At 38.5% G+C, this 10714-nt stretch overlaps 1 protein-coding gene across 1 annotated transcript in view; it reads right to left on the minus strand.

Moving 5' to 3' along the window:
• LOC145694564 (uncharacterized) overlaps positions 1-5570 on the minus strand; it is an 89017-nt gene extending 83447 nt beyond the window's left edge. Inside the window, exon 1 of the mRNA XM_081770897.1 lies at positions 5451-5570. The gene's annotated coding sequence lies outside the window, so the exon portion shown is untranslated. The remainder of the gene's footprint in view (positions 1-5450) is intronic.
• Positions 5571-10714: the final 5144 nt, after the last annotated feature.

Consider the following 10714-nt stretch of genomic DNA (forward strand, 5'->3'; position numbering starts at 1 on the left):
TTCATGTTTCATGTATTACACTCAGGGGTAAAAGTGGATCTGAAAAAGTAGGGGATGTATGACATCACGCCGTCCCCCGTGCCTATCTTTGCCCATTGTAATTTTTTAAAAGTGGGGGACACCACAGATATTTTCTGAAAGTGGGTACACGATGTCCCCCCGCGTTCCCCGACACTTTTACCCCCAATGGTATAAAATAACGAATTCAGTCCTTTTTGTTTCAATTTGGTACTATTTTTCAGCCCACTCCAGAGCTAGGACTGTGGCAACACTGTTTCAGCATAAATAGTAACTCCCCATTTCCATTAAGAAAAGCATTTTCATGAAACTGACATGATACAGGCCGGTAGCCAGCCCAAAAATGTAGGGGGGGCGGTAGAAGTTTGGGGGGGGCGATTTAACTATATTATAGTTCATCACCATATTATAGTTCATTTGCAAGCCTATCATGAAAATTTTAGGGGGCCAGTAAACATTTAGGGGGCCCGGCCTCCTTAGACCCCTTGGATATGGGCCTGACATGATATAAACCCGACTCGAGCCAAGTGCTATGTTCAAAAGTTCATTTCAAACGATTCAGTCGTTTTTCTGTGATGAAGATACACACAAGTCGATATCAGTTTTATATATTGACGAAACGTTATTCGAATTGCTCTCCTAGAAGTGGAATTTTCGGCATCGCTGGAGCGTGTGACCACTTGCTTTTAATAGGAACTTTATATAGGTATTTTCATCACCGTTGGAATGGAAATTTCGAAAACAATGAAACGGGTGGTTTTAGTTAGGAGATTAGATGACAAACTTCACACCTTTAACTTACACGAATCTTTATATTTGGTATTTTCTGAATTGATATTAAGAAATTTTACTATTATTGAAATAAAGAATTAGGAGATAAAAGTGAACATAGAATCAAGTTCCCCTTCAAGATTTGAATCAGAAAATAGTGTAGTGCTCCCCAACCACCATTCGGACCTACGACCTTTTTACGATGAATCCAACACTCTGCCTATGAGCTAAATACGACTCCTTTATCCTAATTCAAAACGGGTATAGAAGAATAAAGGGGTGAAAAATGCCCTTACATGCAGGGGTGCCGATCCTGGGGGAACAGGGGGCCCGGGCCCCCCATAGCTCATGTGGGCCTTCTCATTGCATTTGTGAATATACAATATTTTGAATAATTTGAATGCAATTTGTTTTAAAATCCTCATATATATGCCGTCTGCATCTGAATCAAATTTACAGAGAAATCGGCGCTTACATGGTTCGCTGTGATATTTACACAAAAGACCGCTGTAACATTTACCATCCAAAAATATATTGAGGGATTTGATGTAACATGGGCGTAAGCAAGTTTACGGTCTTTTTGCATCAAACGCATTTGTGGCTTTTGCCGTGCTTGTTTAGCCTCCTGGTAACATTTCAATTCAATATCGGAATAAAATGCTGCATATTACATTGTTTTATGTAAGGAAAAAAAAAAAAAAAAAACACTACTTAAATTGTCAACATCGTTTTTCTCCAACTGCATGGTTCAGACTTACGTCCTTATTGCATCGAACTCCTCAATTTTAGCTAGAAAATCAACTTCAAATTCCTTCAAATTTTGGAGTTATTGTTGATTTTTTTAAATGTTTATATATATGTTTATATATATATATATATATATATATATATATATATATATATATATATATATATATATATATATATATATATATATATATATATATATATATATATATATCGAAAACGACTTGAGTTACAATGATGAAACAAAATAAGAGTATACTTTGCTCGAAGGACCTTACAGGAAACAGGAAACAGGTATTTCGTCCTACAAATTTCTATCGAAAAACGCGTCGAAAATTTTCGAATTCTAATCTTTTTGCTTTATGCTTCAGTGACCACCTTGTACTTTCCACCAAAGAAGCAGCAGCAACTCACCTATAATATATTTTGACCATAGTTTGATATCTTAAGTGCAACTTGGTGTGAAATGAGGAAAATCAAAGTCAGGACGCTGTGTTTTGCCTGCAGCACAGGCAACCCACATTACGCCATACATGTTTTGATGCACGAATGTTGTCACAAGTAAAAGATGGTCGATTTTGAGTTTCTGACTCGTCATGAATGACTCTACATGGCAATATCACACTGATAATCGTACTTCTTCCAGAAAGTTGTTTTCTGTAAATCATGATTTAAAATATTGGTATTCTACTAAAGCAGACTAAAAATCGGTGACAACAACGCTCCCACACGGTTTCTAGAATAGATACGATCAGGCCCTATCCAAGCGGGTCTAGGTGGCATGGCGCCCTAAATTTTTGCTGATCCCCCTAAAATTTTCACGGTAGGCTTGCAAACGAACTATACCTATAGGTAATATGGTGATTAACTATAATATTGTTGAATCAACCCCCCTAACTTTTACCGCCCCCCCAACATTTTTGGGCTGGATACCGGCCTGGGTACGATTATGCGCAGCCTCCGATAATTATTCGAAAAAGTTAACAAGAAAAGGTAGTCAGGTGATTGATGCTGATTTTAATGAAACTTCAATATTTGCATCCGCGAATAATAATCAATACTGTAGATAATAATTCGAATATCCTAAGTAATTTTTCGAATAATAAATAATAATGAGTATATATATTCAAATAAACGAATTAATTATTTGAATAACAAACAATAGTGCTGATAACTGTTCGAATAAGCAAGGTAATGGCAGCGTGGGGTCCTTGATTTGAACCTTGTCCAGATAAGTTTGTAGTGGTCAATATCGTGTCCGTGGGTTTCCTCGGGGTACTCCGGCTTCCTTCCACATTATCATTCTACAATTTCTTCCACCATCATTAACTTGTCTTATTTATCCGTCTCCCTTAGTATAAAGGCCATAATCGTGGGAAGTTAAATCGCTGAGTTAAACCGAAAGATTTCATTTCATGTCGAATCAGGCCTCTATTCAGGGGGGTCTAGGGGGGCCGGACCCCCCTAAATTTTTTTGTCTCCCCTAAAATTTTCACAGTAGGCTTCCAAATGAACTATAATATGGTTGGATCAGGCACCCCGAACTTCTACCGCCTCCCCCGCCTACATTTTTGGGCTGGTTACCGGCCTGTGTCGAATAAGTGAATTGATTCTTCGAACAACAAGCAATGGCGTTGATTATTATTCGAATAAGCCAAGTAATTCTTCATTTAATAAAGAATAGTTCTGATTATTATAAGTATTCGATAACAATTCTAATTACTATTATTCATCTTCAAATAACGAACAACAGTAATGTTCCTCAACAGATGAGATTTGGGGTTATCTCGTCTCGATAAAATGTGAAAGTGATGTCTCGTCTCGGAAATATGCGAAGTGATGCTTCATCTCGAAAAGCATATTTGTTTCTGTTCGTATCTCATTTCGAAACGTCTGCCTTGTCTTCTTTAGTGATTAACACTGAAAAATAGTGTGGATAATTATAAGAATAACGAATATTTAATTGATTGTTCTAAAAAGTTTAGTAACACAAATACATTTCTCAATTGTCTTCAAGGTTTAAATACCCTAAACGAAATTTTCGATGACGCAACTGTGTAAATACTAGTTGTAATCGGAGATTCCAGGGATTTCTGGAGTTGGGAATACTTAATAATTGGATTACAGGGCAAACTGAATAAAACAGTACTTGGTAGACGAAGTTTGATGGAGAAAGAAGAATGAGAGATTTTACTTCTGATTGCTTTCAAAATCTAACATACTGCTTCTTTTCAGTATGGTTTTAAAAAATACAAAATAACCTGGTATTAGCTATGTAAAGTTCTGCCACGGGATTTCAAATTAAACAGTTGCTTGAAACTGGAAAAGATTAAAAAATAAAAATAAAAATAAAAAAAAAATAATGATACGCAGAGTTTTTCTGACGCGTGATTAGTACCATATGACAGCATAATGCAAAGTGATAATTTTTGTATAGAATGTTTAGCTTATTTCCCTTACATTTAAAATTTTATTTATTCATTTACAACAAACCTCTTATGATCCCTGAGGGACATGGCCGTAACTTGGGGTAAGAGACAACTGAGCCAGGGAAGCTCCCCGCTGTTCGAGGGGGGGCACTTTAAGACCAAATTTTCTTACTCCATATACGATACGAACATAAAGTTATAAATGAAGCATCAGAAACATTACATAAACAAAACAGCAAACAAAAGATAAAAAGCAGAAATAAGTCGTGGACCCAGAAATAAAATTCGTATGGCTTTGAGATTTGTCAATAGTGTGCCCTTAATTAATTTGTCACGTATGGAAAGGGCACAGGAGAGTGCCGGAGGGTCCATAAAGAATAAGAGAAAGATGGCAAGAAGAGGCCTATTTTCTAATTTTACGGGAGAGCCCAAAACAACTTATTCTAAGGGGCCCAAGTATTAATGCTTGCCTCCCACCGGAAAAAATCTAAGTTACGGCGCTGCTACGGGAGTTTCTCCAGCGGAGAAAGATGCCCCTTGTGCCCCTATGGTTTCGCCGGTACTGACTCACGAACACTTTACCGTTTAAGACGACTCAAAGCATTAGTATACGGCCCACGAGACAAGACGAGACGAGAAATAAGTTTTCTCGTCTCGTCTCGTTTACTCTTTTCGATTTCTTGTCTCATAACGATTCGCGAATACTTTTTTCTCATCTCGTTTTGATACTCAGAATGTTTTTTCAATCTCGTTTCAATTTTAGGATTTTTTTCAACTCGTTTCGAAATTTTGCTCGTCCTCGTTTTGTAAAATTTATACCCTGGTTTTCTTGTTAATTCCATCTAAAAGTCCGAATTATTCCACCAGGCCCGTATCCAGGGGGGTCTAGGGGGCTGGTCCCCCCTAAAATTTTCACGATAGGCTTGCAAATGAACTATAATATGGTGATGAACTATAATAAGGTTGGATCGTGCCCCCTTACTTCAGCCGGGTCCCGCCTACATTTTTGGACTGGCTACCGGCCTGCATTCCGTGTCACAAGGAGTCCACGAAGTCCACAAAGGGTGTGACATAACATTTAAACAATATTTTTATTGGAGTATATGGTCTAATGACTTGTATATCTTATAACGTTGATAAATCCTCTTCCTTATGTTCACACAATCTATTTATCAGTTTATTGTCTTTAAACTATGAATCTTGTAGCAGTAAAACAGTGTTTGAGAACTAAGATTTGAATTAGAAAGTGTTGAAATTTATCGTCTCGTCCCGGATTTGAAAATACACCTCTTGCCTCGTGGGTAACGCTGTATACCCTACAAGTACATTGACACTGAATATCCAGGCACAGCATTTGCAAGACGAGCGTGTTTGTGTCTCGCGTTCCTTCGTTTAAACAACTCTCAACTACATCCAAATTAATCAATAATTCCCTGCGAACATAACTCAAAGAAATAAAAATGTAAGGAAGTTATCAACACTCACCCTAATCTTCCAGAGCAAAATTTCAGTTGTTCGCTCCTTCAGTCTCACATGTTGACTGTCGCCAAGCAATTTTAACGATCATAGTTACCCACAAGGCAAAGCGGGCTGCATGCATTACCATGGTAACATATAGGTAACTAATTTACTGTGGGAACCTTAACAACCATCACTTATCGACGACAAGTTTTTTGTCACGCCCCCCTATGATATTGAAAAGAAACAACACTTTACAAAAGTGAATACTTTCTTTTCAATTTTTCAACAAGTGAACTTGTTCAGACATGTAATTGATTTTCCATTACTTACCATAATAAGAAGGTACTTTTTAAAAATTAAATGGCTCGTTTTTATTCAAAAGTGTACTAAAAGTAAAATATAAAATAATAAATAAATTAACAGTCCTTTATTCGATCCAAGCTCTTGTCAAGTGAACTTTGTCATGGACAAACACCGTGTGCGTGGGTTTTCTCGGAGTTCTCTCGTTTCCTCTCTCTTTCTTCATTCCACCATTTCATTAGTTTCTCATCACCGTCTCGTTTATCCTAGCCGGCAAAATCGTCGAACGTAAAACTTAAATATTTTCTTTTAAATAAATAAAAACAATAGAGCCAATTTCCTTGACCTTAAAATTATATTTTCAAAATAATAATAATAATAATAATAATAATAATAATAATAATAATAATAATAATAATAATAATAATAATAATAATAATAATAATAATAATAATAATTTGTAAATAATTTAAAATGGGTGTCCAACAATCACACCGATAATTGTGAACGTATACATTCAGAGCTCAATTAATTCAGTGTTGGGTAAGTTACTTGTAAAAATGTAACGCGTTACAAGTTACTTTACTTTCTCTTAAAATGTAACGCGTTAGTAACACGTTACTTGAATCAAAAAAGTAACTGTTACTTTACTTCGAAAGTAACGCGTTACTAACGCGTTACTTTTAGGTCCGAAACTTTAAAAACGTGAAAAAATTATAACTTCAATTTTACGTACTACTATTACTACCGCTATTATTATTATTATTATTATTATTATTATTATTATTATTATTATTATTATTATTACTGCGCGTTCTGAATCGATTTATGTAAATGCAAGGACAAATTTTTACTTGATATATGAACATTTTCATATAATGTAACATTGATAAAATACCATACTGCGTTACTCGTAGGGATGGACACGAGCGAGTTTTCTTTGAAACTCGATTCGACTAGAAACAGATATCTTTGAACTCGACCCGAGAACTCGACTCGAATTGGGGTTGAGTTTTGAGTCGAGGCGAGCCAAATCCGATGTGTAGTTTCGAGTACATTCTTCAAGTATTTTTCATAGACAGTATAATTATTATCAATGACACTACTACTACTACAACTTATTATTATTATTATTATTATTATTATTATTATTATTATTATTATTATTATTATTATTATTATTATTATTAATTATAACAACACTGTATATAAAAATGAAAGATAGGCGGTTTGTATTTGAATACTAAAAAACTAGTTGATTGCCAACCTCGGTAGTCGTGAAGTCTAGGAGTCAAAGACGTTGTTCTCGAGCTTCTGAATTTGGGTTGAGGGTCCAAGTTGAGTATTCGTGCTCGAGCCAAACACTATTAAAAGTTATAGGGCACTGGCCAAATATCTTCAAATTGTTCGTCCCGGGTTTAGAATTGTCAACGACTCGAGCAGCTCGGCTCACAGCTCATTCACTATCGACCCGAACCGTGAAGTGAGCCGAGCCAACAGCTCACCGAACCGACTCGGCTAGAGCCCTCGGCTAAGTTAAGCCGAACCGAGCAGGCGGCTCATCCCTACCAAGCCAGCTCGAGTCGATGGTTCACCCCAAGTGAGCCGGCTCGAGTCATTTTCCCAGTTGAGCCGAGCCAAGCCGAGCTGAGCTTGTTATAAAATATGTCTTGTGGTCTCGCTATCGAGACGAGACGAGAACCGAGCAGTGTCCCCTCTAGTGAGCAACACTAAAAGTATTCCATATTACTGTTTAGCTTACATTTCTCATGGCTTTCGTTTTTCAGTGTAATCAGGCCATAATTTCAAGACGAGTTAAAACGAACGAGCCATTTGTCAAACTCGACTGGACTTGAAGCTCGACGCGAAAAACTGAATGGGCTCGGAACTCGACTCGAGGATATTACCTTTGACTTGACTCGAAACTCGACTTGAATTCGAATCGAGTCGAATTTTAGCTTGACTCGTGCTCATCCCCAGACAACAATTTAATCTTGCTGCAAGTTGCCACAAACTTGCTGTTGCAAGGTCAATTAGCTTGCTTCAAGCTATACTATGCAAGCCAATTAGCTTACTGCATGCTTGTGGCAAGCTAGTAAGTTTCATCTGGGCAAGGCTTGCGGCAAGCTTGTCTTCACAAGTTAAACACAAGTCAAATTATCTCAAACGCAAGCCAAGTATAAGCGTATTCTCATCAATGGCAAGCTTTATTAAGCTTATTGCAAGCGAAACACACGCCAAACAAGTTATATGGAAGCTTGCATTAAGCGAATTTAGATAAAACAGTATGAAATCCGTATAATTTAACCGTCTGACTAAATCTATGCTACAATGTATTGTCCCCTCACCTTCTCAATTATTGAAGCAAATGCACAACCGTGAAAACACCCAAGTCTCCGATCCACTTCTGCAAAACATCAAAATAAGCATAATTATTAGGGTTTAGTTGTGACAAGCAACGCTTTTTCTTTCTTTTTTTCCCTCTGTCTTTCATTCCCATCAAACGATGGGCGGGCCGCAGACGGTTATGTCGTCTCTATGGCCAGAGTGGTGTTTTTACTATTTGAAGAGAATTATTGTGGTTGGATACAGGTTGCTAGTATAGGGGAGATGCCAGCAAAAAGCTTCTCAGTTATAGTGATGGTGTGTCCAATTATCGGAAGTGCCACGTGTCATGGGATGGGTTAGTGTGAGGTGAGGTAGAGAGGTTCTTCAGTGATGTCTTGTGAAAGCATGTATTGCGATTAAAGTATTATCTATAGATATGAGGATGGTTTTTGTATATTCGACGCTCAGGGTTGTAGTCATCTGAATTGGTTTCCCGTTCATATATTGCCAGCAGATGGTCGATTGGAGGATATCCAGTACGAGGGAGAGCAGGGGTCTCATCTAAGAGGGCTGTAAGCGTTTCATGGGAATTGTTGTTATATGATGCGTAATATATCGTGTGCGTAAGCGATAAAGGTGGTCCAAGATTCGAGGCATTGCTGTGCGTTGATAGAGCTCGGCTTGGAGGTTCGATAAGTTAGAGAGTATGCAATGCGTATTGCCTGACGCTCAAGGAGTTGTAGGCGATCATAGAATTGGGGAGGCGCTGTAAGCCAAGCTAGATGCCCGTATGTCATAGCTGGCCGGACGAAAACTTTGTAAGTATAAAGTAAGACGTCAGCATTTAAGCCCCAGGTTGTGCCCTTTAAGTTCCTTATGAGGTTGAGGCGACGACGGATGTCTTGTTCAAGAGCGGCTAAGTGGGTGCGCCATGTGAGATGTTTATCGAAATGGACCCCAAGATATTTAACGCTATTGCTGAGTGAGATTTCTGAATCCAGTACCATAATACGGAGACGCTCTGGATACGTGTGGGACAGTACTTGTGTGTCTTGCGGGCAAAAAGCGCCATTTGCGTTTTGTTTGGGTTTAATTTAAGTTTCCAGCGTAGACACCAGGAGATGAGGATGCTGCTTGTAATTGCAGATTGATGCGCTCGACAGAGGATCCAAGAGCAAGATAGGCTATATCATCTGCGAACTGGAGAGCATGAATTGGAGGTGGCGGACAAGGCATGTCGGCTACGTAGAGGATGTAGAGAAGGGGAGAGAGTACGGATCCTTGAGGGACTCCTGCTCTTAAAAGAAATTCGTGCGAACGTCCGTGATGGAGTTGGATAAATGCACGTCGTTGATGGAGGAAATTGGCGATCACTCGGACGTAATGAGGTGGAAGTAGGCGCTTTAGTTTGAATAGCAGTCCCTCGTGCCAGACAGTATCGAATGCACGTTCGATATCGAAAGAGATTAGCACAGATGGTAAGTATTTATTAAAGTGATTCATTACGAACGAGGAGAGTTTGAGGAGTTAGTCACCAGTGGCATGAAAGGGTCGAAATCCTGCCTGTGTAGAAGGAAGGATATTGCGCTCGGCGAGGTAAGGATGGAGCCGTTTAACAAGGATCCGTTCTAGGATTTTACTGAATACTGACGTTAAGCTAATAGGTCGGTAGGATGTGACTAATGCCGGGTCTTTGCGTGGTTTTAAAAAGACTAGGACTTTTGCAAGCTTCCACTGGTTAGGGATATATCCTGTGGTAAGGATGATAGTATACAGTATAGCGAGCAGAGCATGAAAGATAGAAGGAGCTTGTGAAAGTTGGCGGTAGGTGATTGTGTCCGCTCCTGGTGCTGTATTTAATCTGTTCCGGAGTACATGTTGGCAAAGCAATGCTTTTTTTTTTAAAGGCTAGCCTGAGGCTAGCATCCTTTTAGAGGGCTACACCCTCTTTTAGGTATGGGATCTGATAGGATAGTTTAGTTTCATGGGAACACTGGTTGGGCTAAGTGATATTCCGTATGGATCCTTTATTATTCTTATTTATCTGAAACCAGGATATTATGATCTTTGCGACCATAATCATAACTGTGGGAAAGGTATTCTACTTTATTATCCAGAACTTGCAATGTCGATTAATTGGTGTCACAAATAGAAATATATAATAACAACGACTATCACATAATACATACAATATCAATCACTATTAAGGTAATCGCAAAATATAATGTTACAGTAAATGATGATTTGATATGAACACGTACAAAATAATTAATACGTAAAGTATTAATCAGAAAATAATGAGGGCGAAGAATGGGATGAAGTGCGATACACGGGACAACACAGGGTTTTGTTAGGAAGACGAATGAGTGTTATCTTCTGCCTAGGGGCATCTCTAGGCTGATGAAGACGATGGGAGCCCTGTTAGCCACAAGAGGTATTACTGTGCAGTAAATGAAGGGAAAATGTGAGGTAGATGGGCATGAAGTTGATACTCTTGTAACAGGACTCGGTCTGGATGATCGGGAGGCAGAGTGTAGCAGTAAAGTGTGAAAAGGAGACAAAGCGGAGAGTAAACGTACCGAGGACGGACAGGATGAAGTTCATGAAAATGCATACTTGCCATGAGTAATGGATGCTGAGAGCTGTAACGAGCTGAGATG

This window comes from Thermobia domestica, chromosome 9, assembly GCF_964235325.1.
Source record: "Thermobia domestica chromosome 9, izTheDome1.hap1.1, whole genome shotgun sequence".
In the NCBI taxonomy this organism is placed as follows: Eukaryota; Metazoa; Arthropoda; class Insecta; order Zygentoma; family Lepismatidae; genus Thermobia; species Thermobia domestica.